General features: G+C 51.4%; 1 protein-coding gene across 1 annotated transcript in view; it reads right to left on the reverse strand.

Moving 5' to 3' along the window:
* Positions 1-13,258, reverse strand: part of BAHD1 (bromo adjacent homology domain containing 1) — a 38,385-nt gene extending 25,127 nt beyond the window's left edge. Inside the window, exon 1 of the mRNA XM_054828319.1 lies at positions 12,941-13,258. The gene's annotated coding sequence lies outside the window, so the exon portion shown is untranslated. The remainder of the gene's footprint in view (positions 1-12,940) is intronic.
* Between the last annotated feature and the right edge of the window lie 602 nt (positions 13,259-13,860).

The following is a 13,860-nucleotide window of genomic DNA, read 5'->3' on the forward strand; positions in this document are numbered from 1 at the left end:
GCACTTCCAAGGTTTTAACTGCCCAGCACCGGCTCTTTCCAGAATTAACAGGGGTCCAGGTGGGGCTGGGGAAACCCACGTGTGGACCTTTCACCGTGGCCAGCACCACGCCTGCCACACTGCTCCCAGCCCAGGCGGAGGGATCACCATCCCTTGCAAAAACTTCATTTCGACAGTTTAAGCCCAGGAAAGCAGAGGGACTCAACGCCCCTGCTGCCAAAGGTCCCAGACAGAGCTAGAAGATCACCTCTAGCAAACGGCAACCGGCGTGATGTTGTCATCACAAATCCGATGAGAGAAAGCTCTCAAGCAAGACAGTGGGATGTTGTTACATGTCTCCATACAAGAACTGTTAAGTGGTATTAAAATAACAGAAACCACAAGCCAAACACAGGCAATTCAGCCACTTTCGACAACTAGAAGCCCAATCACTGGAACACCACTTCCACGAGAGCCCATTTAACTCCCATTAGAAGCTGGCCCAGCTCTTTCATCATTTACCCATATCATTAGAGGTATATTTAAATACACACATTTGCTTGCACCCCAGGTTTGATCAGTCATGGCAACAAATATCACCTTTAAATAGACCGGACAGCATTTGCAGACCTGCGCTGGGAGTGATTTGTTTTATATCCACTCATTAACTGGCATTTATCTACCTATACATGCGTGACACTATTTGGCCATTCAGAAAGGGAGTGATTAAACACACTTAGCTTTCAAAGCAATGGGTATGATAAGGCGTTTTCAATAAGGTGAGCCATTGAAACTACATCACACCAAAGTACTACTTAGATTCTGTTGCATTTTGCACAGCTGGAAAGAAAACCAGACAAAGTCAGGAACAATTAAGAACAATGAGCGAGTTACACAATACCAAGAGCTCTGAATTGAAGTATGTGGGGTTTTGGTTGAAGAAGGTGCCCCATGTCCCATGGGAGCCCTACGGGGTTACGCTCCCTTGGCTGCGGCACAGACACCCGGCTCAGCCACCCAACCTTATGCAGAAAGCATGCCCCAAGAGCGACCGGCGAGCAGACCCTGCTCATGGCAGAATAGGAGACAAGGAGAATATCTGGGAATCATCTATTGAACCTGCTTGGTTACTGCCACTGAATACGCCCAGTGCTCTGCTAGGTTTTGCTCCTCAATTATTCTCAGGCTGCTCCCCGGCAGGGACATATGGCCTGAAGAACACAGACGCTAGACCCCAATGCAGCCTTTCCCCAAACCTAACGAGATTCGGTGACAAGACACACCAACAGACACAGCAGGTTCCTCGGGAGCAGGCCTAAGACTATTCAGAATTTTATTAGCAAGTCACACAGTATTTTATTACTGAGTCACAGACTCACTTGCAGGTAACACTTGGAGAGACAGCAAGCAAGTCAGAAGACAAGCTATGGGTTCACATATGATCTTGATGCACCAGAGAAGCATTAAAAAAATAAAACACGTAAAGAGCCCCCCAACAAGGATAAATACACAACTTGCACACCAGACAGGCAGGAATTCTCAGTCACACTAATGCCAGCAAGGCGGCACTCTGCAGAAAGCTGCTGAGGTCTATTGAGGAGCACAAGCTGGAGGGGTCAACAACATCCCACTGTCGTGAAAAAATAAACACCCCGGGAGTAGATGCCCAGGAGCGCTGCGTGTCAGCCACACCACGCGCAGCGTGGAGGGACTCCAAGTGGGAACCGGCTCCAGCTGGCCCACTGCTCTCCGTGCTGCACACAATACTGGAGCAGCAAGGGAGCAGCGACGGCCAAGGGCTTGGAGATGACCAGCAAGGAGAGGGCGTAGGGGCTCACGTCATACAATAAAAAAAGCAAACCAAAAACCCAATCACAAAACAGAGTGGACAAAAAAGTTCCTAACATGTACTAAGATGATGATATAGCATTCTCTAGGGAATGAGAGAAGGAAAGGACTTAAACTGCACTTACGGAGATTTGGAGTCTTTTCCTACATCTTTCCTTCCTGCAGGGCTAGAAAAAGCAGGAGATTGCCTGAAGAAGTTGAGGTTAAAAAGAACGGTTAGAGGAACATCTGTCAGCAATGTTTTGGTACAATTCGTCCCCTGCCCTACAGCACGGCTGACTATGGCCACTCCAAGTTCCTTCTCTAGACCCACTACTGCCACGGGTACACATAAATGGGGGCTGTACAGCGAGTAAAGGTGCTTTAAAGCTTGACTGCTATTTTCACCATTTATATTAAGAGCACACACATCCAGTATTGCATCTCTCCCCAACTTCCACATCCATCTAGCACCGCAATTTCAGGCTAACAGCACTTGTCACGAGATTGCACTAAAAAAAGGGGGGGGGGGCGAGTTAACCCAAACAAGCGCTGTGGTACCTCTGTACCACATTGCCATGCTACATGCCACGCGTTACAAGAGAACCATCAGAAGCAGTTTAGCTCACGTACAGCACAGGCGTTTTCTGTGCAGAGAAAGTCCTGAGCACCAAGAGCTACAATTTGCTTTGAGACTAGACCACTTCCATTACATGTCTTCCAGCTCCAACGCAAATCTCACCTACAGTTACTCTAACTTTATTCATACCTGAATGTTTCACACGCAAACTTGTGGCTACCAGAGGGGCCCATTTAGACATTTGCTCCCTAAACAGAGGCACTGTCTCATCTCAAGGGGAGCCCAGCAACAAGTCTTTGAAGACTTCCATTTTCACACCAGTGCAGGTCACAGCAAAGCCAGCGTGAAGTCCAGAGGATAAACCATCAGATCTCTGGCTAAGGAGCATAATTATGACTTCCTCTTGGGAACCACAAAGCTTTTAAACAGTTGAGCCTAGTTTTATGGAAGTGTCATGGGTGCCTCCAACTGGATTTTCAGGAAGGTCCCTTGAAGTCAGGCTGTGGCTTCAAAATACCTAAGTGCGTTGAGTACCAGGAACAAGAGTCCTAACAAGTGCTACGCAAGCTGTTCTTCACAAACAAGTGCTCTGATAATTGGAAGACCCCCCACCCTCCCCACCCTCCCCCATACTTCCTCCAGCTCTGGCTTCAAGGAGATCATATTTGTAACAGGGAAGAAGAAAGTAAAGCTTTTGAGGAACTCCTAGCACTGACAAATGGAGAAATGAAAAAAAAATAAAATTAGCATTACCTCTCGATTGTCAGCTACAGGATTTGAGAACATTGAACACTGAGATGTTCAACACATGCGGCAGATAGATGAGGAAGAGAAAAACGCCCTCATGCATCCAAGTCACTGACACAAGAGCACTAGGGGAAAAGATTCAAACAGTTTAGAGCTACAGACTCCAGCAGGCTGGGGTACAAGTAGACAAAATCTGAAGCTAGACCATTGCAAATCTGACCAGAGAAGGATGCCTGCAGCTGCAGGAGCTGCCAGCTGAAGCAGAGCCAAAGTGGCAGCTACCGGTCGAACGGCAGAAGAACTGGTAGAAAGTTCCCAGGAGCTGCCGGAAGATACAGGAAAGCTGCAGCAAGCTCTGCTTTCCCATGCCATGCCCAGGCGTGGAAGGGTAAACAGCTGATAAGGAGGTACATGCTGCAAAGCCCCCCCTCTGCCGGGCAGAACCGCTGAGCTACCGCGTCGTCTCGGCCCCAAGGACGTCTCCCAGCGCCCGTGCCCGGGTGCCCACCTCCCCAGAGCCAGTTTTGCCGCTGGCAGTCCAAATCTCTGGAGATTTGATCCACAGAGAATCTGATGCTGGACAACAGCTGCACAGAGCTTTGAGCTGAGGAGTTTCTGCCTCATATTGCAGTTACAATGCACCAGGATACAATATACCCACGCAGGATATCCCCAGATACCAGAATTTCAGTTCCTGCTTCAGTTATTTGTCATAGTAAAACATTTTAAGCCTAAACGTACTAGCAGCATTCTTTAAACTAAAATGACAGATAATATCCCGTTTTAGAGCTCCAAAGTGAGAACCTTGCTACTCATTTCAATAACCAAGATAAACATTTTATTTAATGGCTGTATTAACAGGCAGAAATACACTTCTCTTCAGAAAGCAAGGCAGACTTGCAATTCTAGCTTCTGCAGAATTTAAACTCTCAATTAAAGATGAATTCCACTAAATGGGGAAAAAACCCTTAATTTCTTCTAAACAGAAACCAAGCACAAATTCTGCCGTTGAGTCTCCAGACTGCTCTGCTGCTTCCCACTCTGCTCACAACTTTGCCACGCGGCACGGGAGCACTAGCAGAGCTGAGAGATGCTTCTCAGAGCCCTGCGGACACAGGGCGTGCCACGAGTCCCACTGGTTCTCTGCTGTGGTCGACACGGCCCGCTGGCAGGATCTACAAAAGGTAACAAGCAGCAACCAACCTACGCAGCCTTATGCTCAGTCTAACCTTATGGGTTCCCTTTCATATCTCTAAAAGGCATACTTGAGCTGGTAAGGGTCTGGAAATTCTCACACCTTGGGTAAAAGATGAGCCCTTGGGGTACTACAACACCTTGGGTTGGTCTGAGTGATCAGAAGCAAATATCCAAATATTCATCTGCCTTCCTGCTCCTCAGGCAAGGCGCATCACTGCTACTGCCCTCCAAACCAGCGCAGAAATACACAGCATGCAGCACTAAGATGCTTTGTTGCTCTTTTAGCATGACCAGGACACTGATCTTTAACTTATCTAAACACTTTCAGTTTATATTTTTGGGGAGAGGTGTCTAATTATGCATATAAAGAGTCCTTTGGGTAGAAAAGGGAGAAAGAATTTACAGCTCGCTTTGTTCAGCTGAGGGGCTGGACAGGTTTTTATATGGCTGCAGGAGTTTTCCAGCCTGCGCCAGAAAGGAAAGAAAATTAGGACTGCACTATGTAAGACCATAATCTATATGGGAAAGTGTAAAGCTCTAAGAGCTGGAATGAGACTTCGGGAGCAGCACCTGAAGCTACTTTCCCCTTTTTTTATTTTTTAAATTGACTATGTTTCATTTACACACAGAACAGACTCCTCAAGAGGAACTCCCTGACCTTCAAGTACCTAAACACTGCTCTATGTAGGGTTATTATAGCTAACTAGGTTTTAATGACATTTAAGTACTGAAAAGTAAAAATGCTGCTGTTGCGCTTACTTCCCCGTCCCTCTGTGGTCCATTTCTCACCATTGCCTCTGATGGTTTCCTTGGAAACATATGCAAGCTTAAATTGGATTGACATTCACTTAGTGGACAGATGGAGTTTGGAACAGCCCAGTACCTGAAATTCAAGGCCGAGTCTTGGGATAAGTCGTGTTATCAGTACAAAACCCACCGCCCCGAGCTCCCAAAACCCCCAAACTTTGTGGAAAGGTTAAGGATCACCTAATTATTCAGTAATGAGCTTTGAGGTGGCATCTCTGGCACGGTCAGCGATTACCCATTGTACTTGTATGAAAGCATCGGGCTAAGCACGCGACAACATTTGTTTGGAGGGAAGGATTTAATTTTTGTTAAGCACAGAGAAAACAGCAGAGTTCTTAAGCTCATTAGCGGTTTCGGGCAGGACAACTGATGCAAGTCACACGTATGCTGAGCGCAGACAAGCGCCTTTCGCAGGTAGCGGTGCGCTATCCGCGCTGTAATTATGCTACTTGCATCAAAAACTTCGGCGCTAGGCTGAACTTGCTGCTAATGACCGATGCTGACCCGCAGCCCCCATGCAGAGCTGCGGCCCCCTTCTTCCCCAGCACCAAGAGGGGCAGGTTTTTTATCACACCTTTATAGCCCCCGAGGTGTCAGGACTGCAATTTCAGCAAAGCTGGTAATTTATTCTGAAGCAGGAATTATTCCCTGGCTCTTCTTCCACTATGTGGGAAGAAATGGAAACGGCAAGAAATGAAAATGGCTTTTTTTTTTTTTTTTTGAAGGCTGGCTAAACTGTGCTTTCCCAATAACGCTGTCTGTCCTCTCTAACGGGATTTGAAAGGATTCACTGCTTTGCAACCAGAACGCAAGAACAGTAGAAATCCCGAATAACTACACTCCTAGAGATCTTTCAGGAAATCCAGCATCTAAGAAAGGGAGAGACAAGATGACAGGGCTCTCGCAAATGAAAGGGGGGCAGACAGCAGTCAGTACAGGTTCTGCCTCGCCAGGCGCTCTGCCCAGCACTTGCTTGGTTATTGTATGTACCACCTCAAGATAATTAGGGGTGCGCAAGAGAGTTGGGGTTACCAAGTGCTGGGTTAGGGCACAAATCCCCCAAAAGCCCAGCTCACTCCCTCTGCTCATGCAATTTGCTGAGGTCTAAGGAATTCCCAGTTTGGGATTTACCTGTCCAAGTCGTCAGGATTTTCACACCCATCCTGCCACCTGGCATGTAGCCAGGATTTTAAGAAAATCTCTTCCTTTCTGTCTACAAGTGATTATAGCTGCCAAATCCTTTTCCTTTGCTACCTTGCTCACCTTGGAGAGATCTCAACCACCTCCAACCTTGCTTTCTTGAACTGATTTTAACTGAGCTAGGCAAACAAAGAAACAAAACCAAACATGCCTCTTGCATCTGTTTTTTGGGGTTTTTTTTAAATTAAAAAAACAGAATAAAAAAACCCCTGCTGCTGCCCACTAGTTTCCTTCACAAGCCTGCGCTTTCCTCTTTCTTCCAAGTCTTCTGTGTTTATCAATATGTGATTATTGCTGCTTATTCCTCTCTGCCTGCATCCCCCCGGTGCCTCTCCATCCTCCCTCTGCAGAGGGAGATGCCTCAGTGCCCCTCTCCACCCACCCACCCGCCCCCCCCCCCCCAAATCCTTTTTACAGTATTCCCAAACCTAAACCAGCAAGAACGCGCTCAAGCTGCCAACTGCCCTAATACTCACAGCAAACGATCGTGTAACGCTGCCGCTCTCGCAAAGCCCCGAGCCCCCTCCATTTTAGGGTCTAGTTAAAACGCTCTTTAAAGAACTTCCCCGGCGAGGATTCGGCGTGAGAGGGTGCTTCTCGGCTCGGGCAGCATCCGCCTGCTCTGCGAGCAACGTGCTGCTGCAGCTGCTCGGCCGCACTCCCGCAGCAGCGCCTTCTCCCTTCCAGCCTGCAAAAGTCAACTCAACCATCTTTTTCCTTGCATGCCTCTAACTCCTAATTTCTTTTCTTCGCTGCCAATTTAAGCCCGTTCCAGGTATTCCGCAGGCACTCGAAGATACAATGAAGACAAGCGGCAGAGGATAATGCTGTACTGCATGAAGGCAGGCTAAAGCTTGCTATTTTCAGTGCTTTGCACAGGCCACAGCCAGGAACAATAGAAGGCCATGCATGGTGTACGTATGAAGCAGCACAGTTCAGCGATGCCCATGGATCTCGATGCTTCTCTAGCACTGTGATTTTATTTAAAGGATGATAATTCAGACACCGAAAAATAAGCTGCCAGCAAAGCAGTTTTATTCAAATCAATGCTAGGAAAATGCCTCCTTTTTATTCCTAAGAGCATCGTAAATAATTTGAAATATTGATACACATGCAGTCACTAAAAGCCAAGATCTTTTATTAAAAAAAAAAAAATCAAGCCTGCTGAGCTGGGCAAGCTGTATATTTCCAAAGCTGAGCATGAGAAAGCCCTTCAAAAAACTGCTTGAAGAACAATGGGTGCCAGCAAGCACTCCTGTGATGTGGTTTACAAAGGGGGGAAAAAAAATATGAAAATCATAATTTTCTTGTTTAGTCACACCTTTGTTCAAGAGAACTGGGACACGAGGAATACAGCAACCGGCAGCTCTGAACCGAATCATCGTCTTATTCCTGAACACAACACATTTAACACAAACCCCACGCTCTTCAATGCCAAAACCACTCCAGCACAGCCACGCAGGAGCCCACTTGCTTCGCATGCAATTTCCAGAAGCGCTTACACCCGCGACACCCGATCGGCAGCGCGTTGCGGCAGGAAAAAAAAGCCTACCCGGGCTGTGCCGCACTCCTTCGGGCAGGGGAAGGAAATGGCCACGACACGGACACATCCCAAAGCCTCCCTGCCCCAGCCGCTCTCCAGCGCCAGCACAGCACCCAACGTGCTGACAAGATTAGCTGACACCCTGCCGACGCCACGACACTCTTTTTCGTCACGGTGCTTGGCCGCACGTGTTGCAGTAAACACCTCTCGAAAGCCCGTACTGCCAGTCTCTAAACACGCTGGGAAATTTAAACGGCAAAGGAAGGAGAACTACAAAACGAGTGACTGAAAGCAGCCCTCAGCAAGATTTCATCCAAGAGTCTTTAATGAAGATGCACCTATAATCTAAGTCAGAATTAAAAAAAAACCCAGATAAAAGCAGCATTCCCAGCTGTGCCACGTGTGAAAAGCGTAGACGCAAGGCCCTGAACACGCTGTGCTCTCGGTGAGCCGACACACATTCCTTCCCCATCTTAATAGGTGTTTCTTTGCTATACACCACTGCAGCGGCACAGCTCAGACACCAAGGGTGCTTGCTCAGTGCTGCCGGACTTACGGCGTGTCATGCTGCACATTCCCATGGTCTGTAACTGGCCAAGGACAGAGACATTCAGCCCCCATCCCCGAGAGGCCGTTAACGCCTGCCTGAGCAGGCTCACACCCGAGAGAACCCGGACAAACATCAGAAGCGTCCCCCGTCTTATTTTTGACTCGCATGGAGTTAATAGCCATGCACCCTCCGAGAGATTTCATGAAATTCAATGTACATCAACGATTAGCTGGATATGGGAAAAATAACTGCTTCTCCAGACACGTTATCCTCATTTGCAGCTACATTTCACCAGAACCAGAGAGCAGCACTGCCGTCCCTAGCTGAGGGGCTTCCACTATGATTTAACTCAAAATAGTCTTTGGAAATTATATTACTGTAATATTGACAGTTCAGAGATTTTAATACGAGGTTCAGGTTGCTTACTTCACTCAGCTGACCACATCTCACCAGCTCTCCATACTCTCTCCCATTTTCAATGGGTTTTCACCCACATTGCAAGAGAAGAAATAACATGTAACAGATGAATTGAATTCCAGTGGCACAAATATTGATGGGGACAGAGAACAGGTGCAAAACAAACTCATTTTAAGTCAGATTTATATTTATTCTTCTTAATGACATCCTTTAGTTTAACTTTTTAAAGATAACATCAGTCCCTCACTTCACTTTACAGCAAGATAAAGATTTCCACGGTCCTGTTCCTCTAACGGAAGATTTTTTTTATTTATTTATTTTTACTCTCACATGAAATACCACTGCAGCTCTATTCTACTTTTTTATAAAAAAGCTTCATGCTAGAATATCAAGTCTGGACAGTAACTGGATAAAGGCCTATTGCATTGTCCCATACAATCACATTTCTTTCAGTCGTAAGAAATAAAACCAGTAGTATTACATTTAAGTGCATTTTCCCCATTTAAAGAGTATCGGTTGCCAGTACGGGGGTTGCAAGGGCCAAAGCTTAGAGGGTTAAGTCGTAATGGTCTTGTTACAGATAACTCATTCACTCAGAGTAGCAATCTGGCCATGAATTTTAGTACTTTGTGTCATTAAAAACCATGCCTTTGGTCCAAATGGAAGAGGAGCTTGCTGTGCCGGACAGCTATAAGCATTTCTGAAGAAGCCCCTGTCCCAAAGTCTCACAGGCTTCACGCTGAGGCACGACTCCTCCTGAGCACCGTACAAAGCATCCCCCTTTTTCTTCCCTGAAACACAGTTTGCACCCAGACGCTCCGAACGCTCCCCAGTCTTTACACTTCGAGGGAATATCTGAAGACAGACACTGATCTACAGCAGCAAATATAACCAGATTACTCGCAGCTCACCTATAACCTGCCTGAAAACAGGCAGGCAAACACATCGCGAGGCAAAGCAGAAAGCCAAGCCAGGCGGTGAGAAAGCCCTCCGCACTCGGAGGAAAGCTCCCGGATGACCAAACTTCCCCAGCCATCATGTACACGGCTACCCCGGCCCGTGACGGCCGATGGCACAAAGCGCACAGCTTGTATTTGAAGCTATTTTTAGTTTTACGACTTCTTTGGGGTGTTTATTTTTCAGTTTTTGTATTTCCCAGTTATCTGAACTGCCGTTTCATGTATTATTAACAATATGATAGCTGTGACTTAATTAGTTTGGCTGGTTGGGCACAAAGCAGGGGTTGCTCCTGCCGTTACTTCCATGGGGTGTCTCGCCATGGGTAACTGAGTATTACATGGGGCGAAAAAAAGCCCCGCACAGCTCCTTTCGGATGCAATATCTGCACATACCTTCCTATTTTTGCAGCACCTGATATAATCATTCGTTTTCTCGTGATCTGAACTTAATGCCAAACAGCAAGCACGCCTTTGCCTACAATTCCTAATTATTTTTCAATTGTTTATTTTGGATAGATTTGCTGCTAAGGGCTTACTTTCAGTGCTGCAGTAGTATTAGAAAAGCATTTGCTGAAGGGTGTATTTCCCCAAAATAATCGCCAAGCACTACCCAAATCAGATATCCACAGCCTGTACCAGTACACACATCCCATGGTCCGTACAGCCCCCGAATCAAAGAGTAGCAATTAACACCATCACAGCAAACACAATTAGCTTATGTCTTCTGCCCAGAGAGGTTAAAAAACCCAGATAAATAATAAGGCTGTCAGACTGGAGACAGAAAGGTGCTGCACATGACTGGCAAGAAGGACAGAGCGCCAACATTAGACTAATTGATGTAGTTGAATGAGAAAACCTCAGCGGCTTCTGAAATAACAACATTTCTGCTACGGGACCAAGGTTGTGACTGTTTTTCCCCCCCGAACGCTACACTTCTAAGCGACATTATATTCTTCCACACAATCGTCACCATCAACCCACAGCGAACGGAGCATCCAGAAAGGATTCACTCTCACAAAGTTGAGGGAATTATTTTCACCCGCAGGTTTGGCGCTTTTCAGCTGATTTTACACCTACAAGCACTGCTACACTTCACCGTGGTAGCGATTCTGGTCTGGTCGAGAACAGCAGTTGGAAAGCCTATGCTGCTGCTCCGTTTAAAATGCTACACTGAATTCATTAGGAAAACAAACAGAAATCAATGTTTAAATCCAAAATGTCCTGTTAAATCAGACTAACACACAGTTTCCTATCGCAAGCAAATATTTAGACAGTGCCAGCTGAAGCTCGAGAACGATTCAGGTAGCCAGGACATGACAAACGTGAAGGATGGTTCGGGATGAATATGTTAACAGGATATTTCTGTTAAAGCGATCAGCAGCGTGCTGGTATTTAAATCACATTAAGATTTCAAAAGCATCAGTCTATCATACAGCTCACGTCACCCAACCTCTCACAACCGTAAGGACTGGAAACGTTAAAACAAAAACCCAAGACCCCAGAACAGGGTCCTGCAACCGCGGCACCAAAGATCACACAGAGCCCGCCAGTCTGGAGCGAGCGCTTTCTAATTGTGGCAAACTGATGGACAGATCAATTAACCAGGCTAGCAAAAGCCCAGAAAAGCCTTTCGCTTTGAGGTTTGCCTGCTCCTGACAATGATTACTTCAGATGGAGAGCGAGCACGAGGGGCAGCTGTATTCTTTAAAACAAAACAAACCCAGAACCTCTTTCAGATAAGCGCTCGTGGAAAGAGGGAAGGGGGGGGGGGGGAGAGAAAGAAAAGGCAAACAGAATAGATCCCAAATGCTTGTATTTTTTTAAGTTTTCACGGCTGCTCTTTTGAAAGAGAGGGGGTCCCTGCAACTCCTGGTGCCGGGGCGCGGGTATCCCTGCATCGGCGGCCGGCTGTCGAGCGGTAGCCCGGAGAGCACTTGCTAGTCTGCCGAGATCTGCCCAGTCACATGTGCTGGCTCCTGCGCCTCGTAGAAGCAGCTGGAAAAGAGGGAGCCAGCGGAGCTGCCTCCATTAGGAGCTACCGCTACACAAAAGGAGAAGAGGAAACAAGCTCTCGGCCACCGGAGCTACCGACAGGAAAACAGAGATGTCCAGGGCCTCGGGAAACACACGGCAAGCGCGGCAGAGAGGAGGCTGGGGGGGTTAACACACGAGGAAAACCCCAACTCCGCCGCCGTCCCCCGAAGAGGCTGGATGCCACCTGCGCTCACGGAGACACACCGCTCCCCACCTGCGCGGCATCGCCGACACCTCACAGCGAACGACGAGAAAGTCCAGAAACTCACCCGCTCAATTCACGGCCGTCCAGGCGAGGGGTTCATTTCCACGCTCAGGGCCGGGCCCTCCCCCCCCCCCCAAAACACCGACCCACCGCCACGTCCGCCCTGCGCGAACTTCTCAAGGGGCAGAGCTGGTTTTGCTCTTGGCTGCCGCCCCGAAACACTCCCCGGTGCCCCAGAAGGGGCCGGCACGGAGGGAGCCGGGGGAGAGCGGCGGTTTTCCCCGGGCATCGCCTCACACCCCTCGCCATCCCGCCGCACGCACCCCCGGGGCGATAAGCCCCCACCGAGCCCGCACCCATTCCGGCTCCCGCAACTTCCCCGGCCCGGAGGCCTGGCCGCCACCCCCCCCCCCCGCCCCGCCTGTCAGGCGGCCGCCGGCCCCGCCGCCTTTGTCCTGCCGAGCCGCCGGGGCCGGACGGGCTCGCCCCGAGGGAGGACCCGCCGAAGGGTGTGGGGGGGGGAGGATGGGGGTTAGGCTCGGCCTTGCACCGCCGGGACTTTGCAAGTTAACGGCCGCCGCGCGTGCCCAACCGCCGCCCGCACCTGAGGGCGGCCCGGCCCGGCCCACCTGCCGCCGAGGCCGCTTCCCCGCGGGGCGCCGAGCCGCGGCCGCCCGCGATGCCCTCCCAGGGCTCCCGCCGCCGGCGCCGGAGCCGCCCACCCCCGTCGGCGAGGAAAGTTCCCGGTGGCCCGGCGCCCTCCCCGCTCCACCCTCCCCACCCCCCCGGCCCCGGCGGCACCTGCTCCCGGCCCGCCGGAGTTACCGGGGGCGGAGGGGACGAGACGGCGCCGCGGGCTCCTCCGGGCGCTCGGCACGGCCGCGTGGGGACTCACCGGGGCGCGCTCCCGCGCCGCGGGGCAGCCGCAGGCCCCGGCCGGGGCGAGATCCAGCGACGGGAGCCCTCCCGAGGCGCCCGAGTCCCGGGCTCCACGCTGCTGCGTCAGCGCCGCCTCCTCTGCCGCCTCTTCGGCAGCCGCCCGGCTGCGGGATGGGGATGAGGCGCCCCCGCTGCCGCCGCCCGCCCTCGCCGCAGGGCGTCGCGATCCGGCACGGCCCGGGCGGGCGGCGCGCAGAGGCCGGGAGCGGGCGGGCGGGGGCGGGTGCCGGGGCCGCGGGGAAGGGGGGGGGGGGAAAGGAGGAGGAGGAGGCACCGCCGCTCGCTGCCGCCGCCGCCGCGAACTCCCCGCAAGCCGCGAGCCCCTCCGTTCTCCTTCCTGCTTCCTCGTCCGTAGCCAATCGCCGGCCGCCGCTCCGCCACTCGCTCCGCCGCGTCGCCCAATCGCCCGCGCTCCTGCTCGCCGCCACCGGCCAATCGCCGCGTCTGCCCCCGCCCCCCCGGCCCCCCCTCCGCCCCGGTCCCCCCCCCCGGCCCCGGCCCCCCCCCCCCCCCCAGCCCCTCACAGCCCCGGCCGCGCCCGGCCCCCCCCCCTTCCCCCGCGGCCCGGAGGCACCGGGATAAGCGCCGCGGTGCCGGGGTGCCGCCCCCTCCACGCTCGGGGGGGGGCACAGCCGAGCTGGGGGCGCCGGGGAAGCCCCCCCGAGCCCGGCGGTTTCCTCACAGGACGGGGAGCGTGAGGCGCGGCCCCGCGCTCTCCTGTCAGCTCCGCGCCGCCCCGGCTGCGGGGACCGGCGGCCACCGGCGGTTTCCCCAGCGGAGCCTGCGCTCCCCGAGACGCCTTCACACCCCGGAGCCGCTACCGGCGCTCCCCGCCCGGCCATCGGCGGCCTGCGCGGCCCGGTGGGCGACCGCAGC

This window comes from Grus americana, chromosome 5 (assembly GCF_028858705.1).
Source record: "Grus americana isolate bGruAme1 chromosome 5, bGruAme1.mat, whole genome shotgun sequence".
Classification (NCBI taxonomy): domain Eukaryota; kingdom Metazoa; phylum Chordata; class Aves; order Gruiformes; family Gruidae; genus Grus; species Grus americana.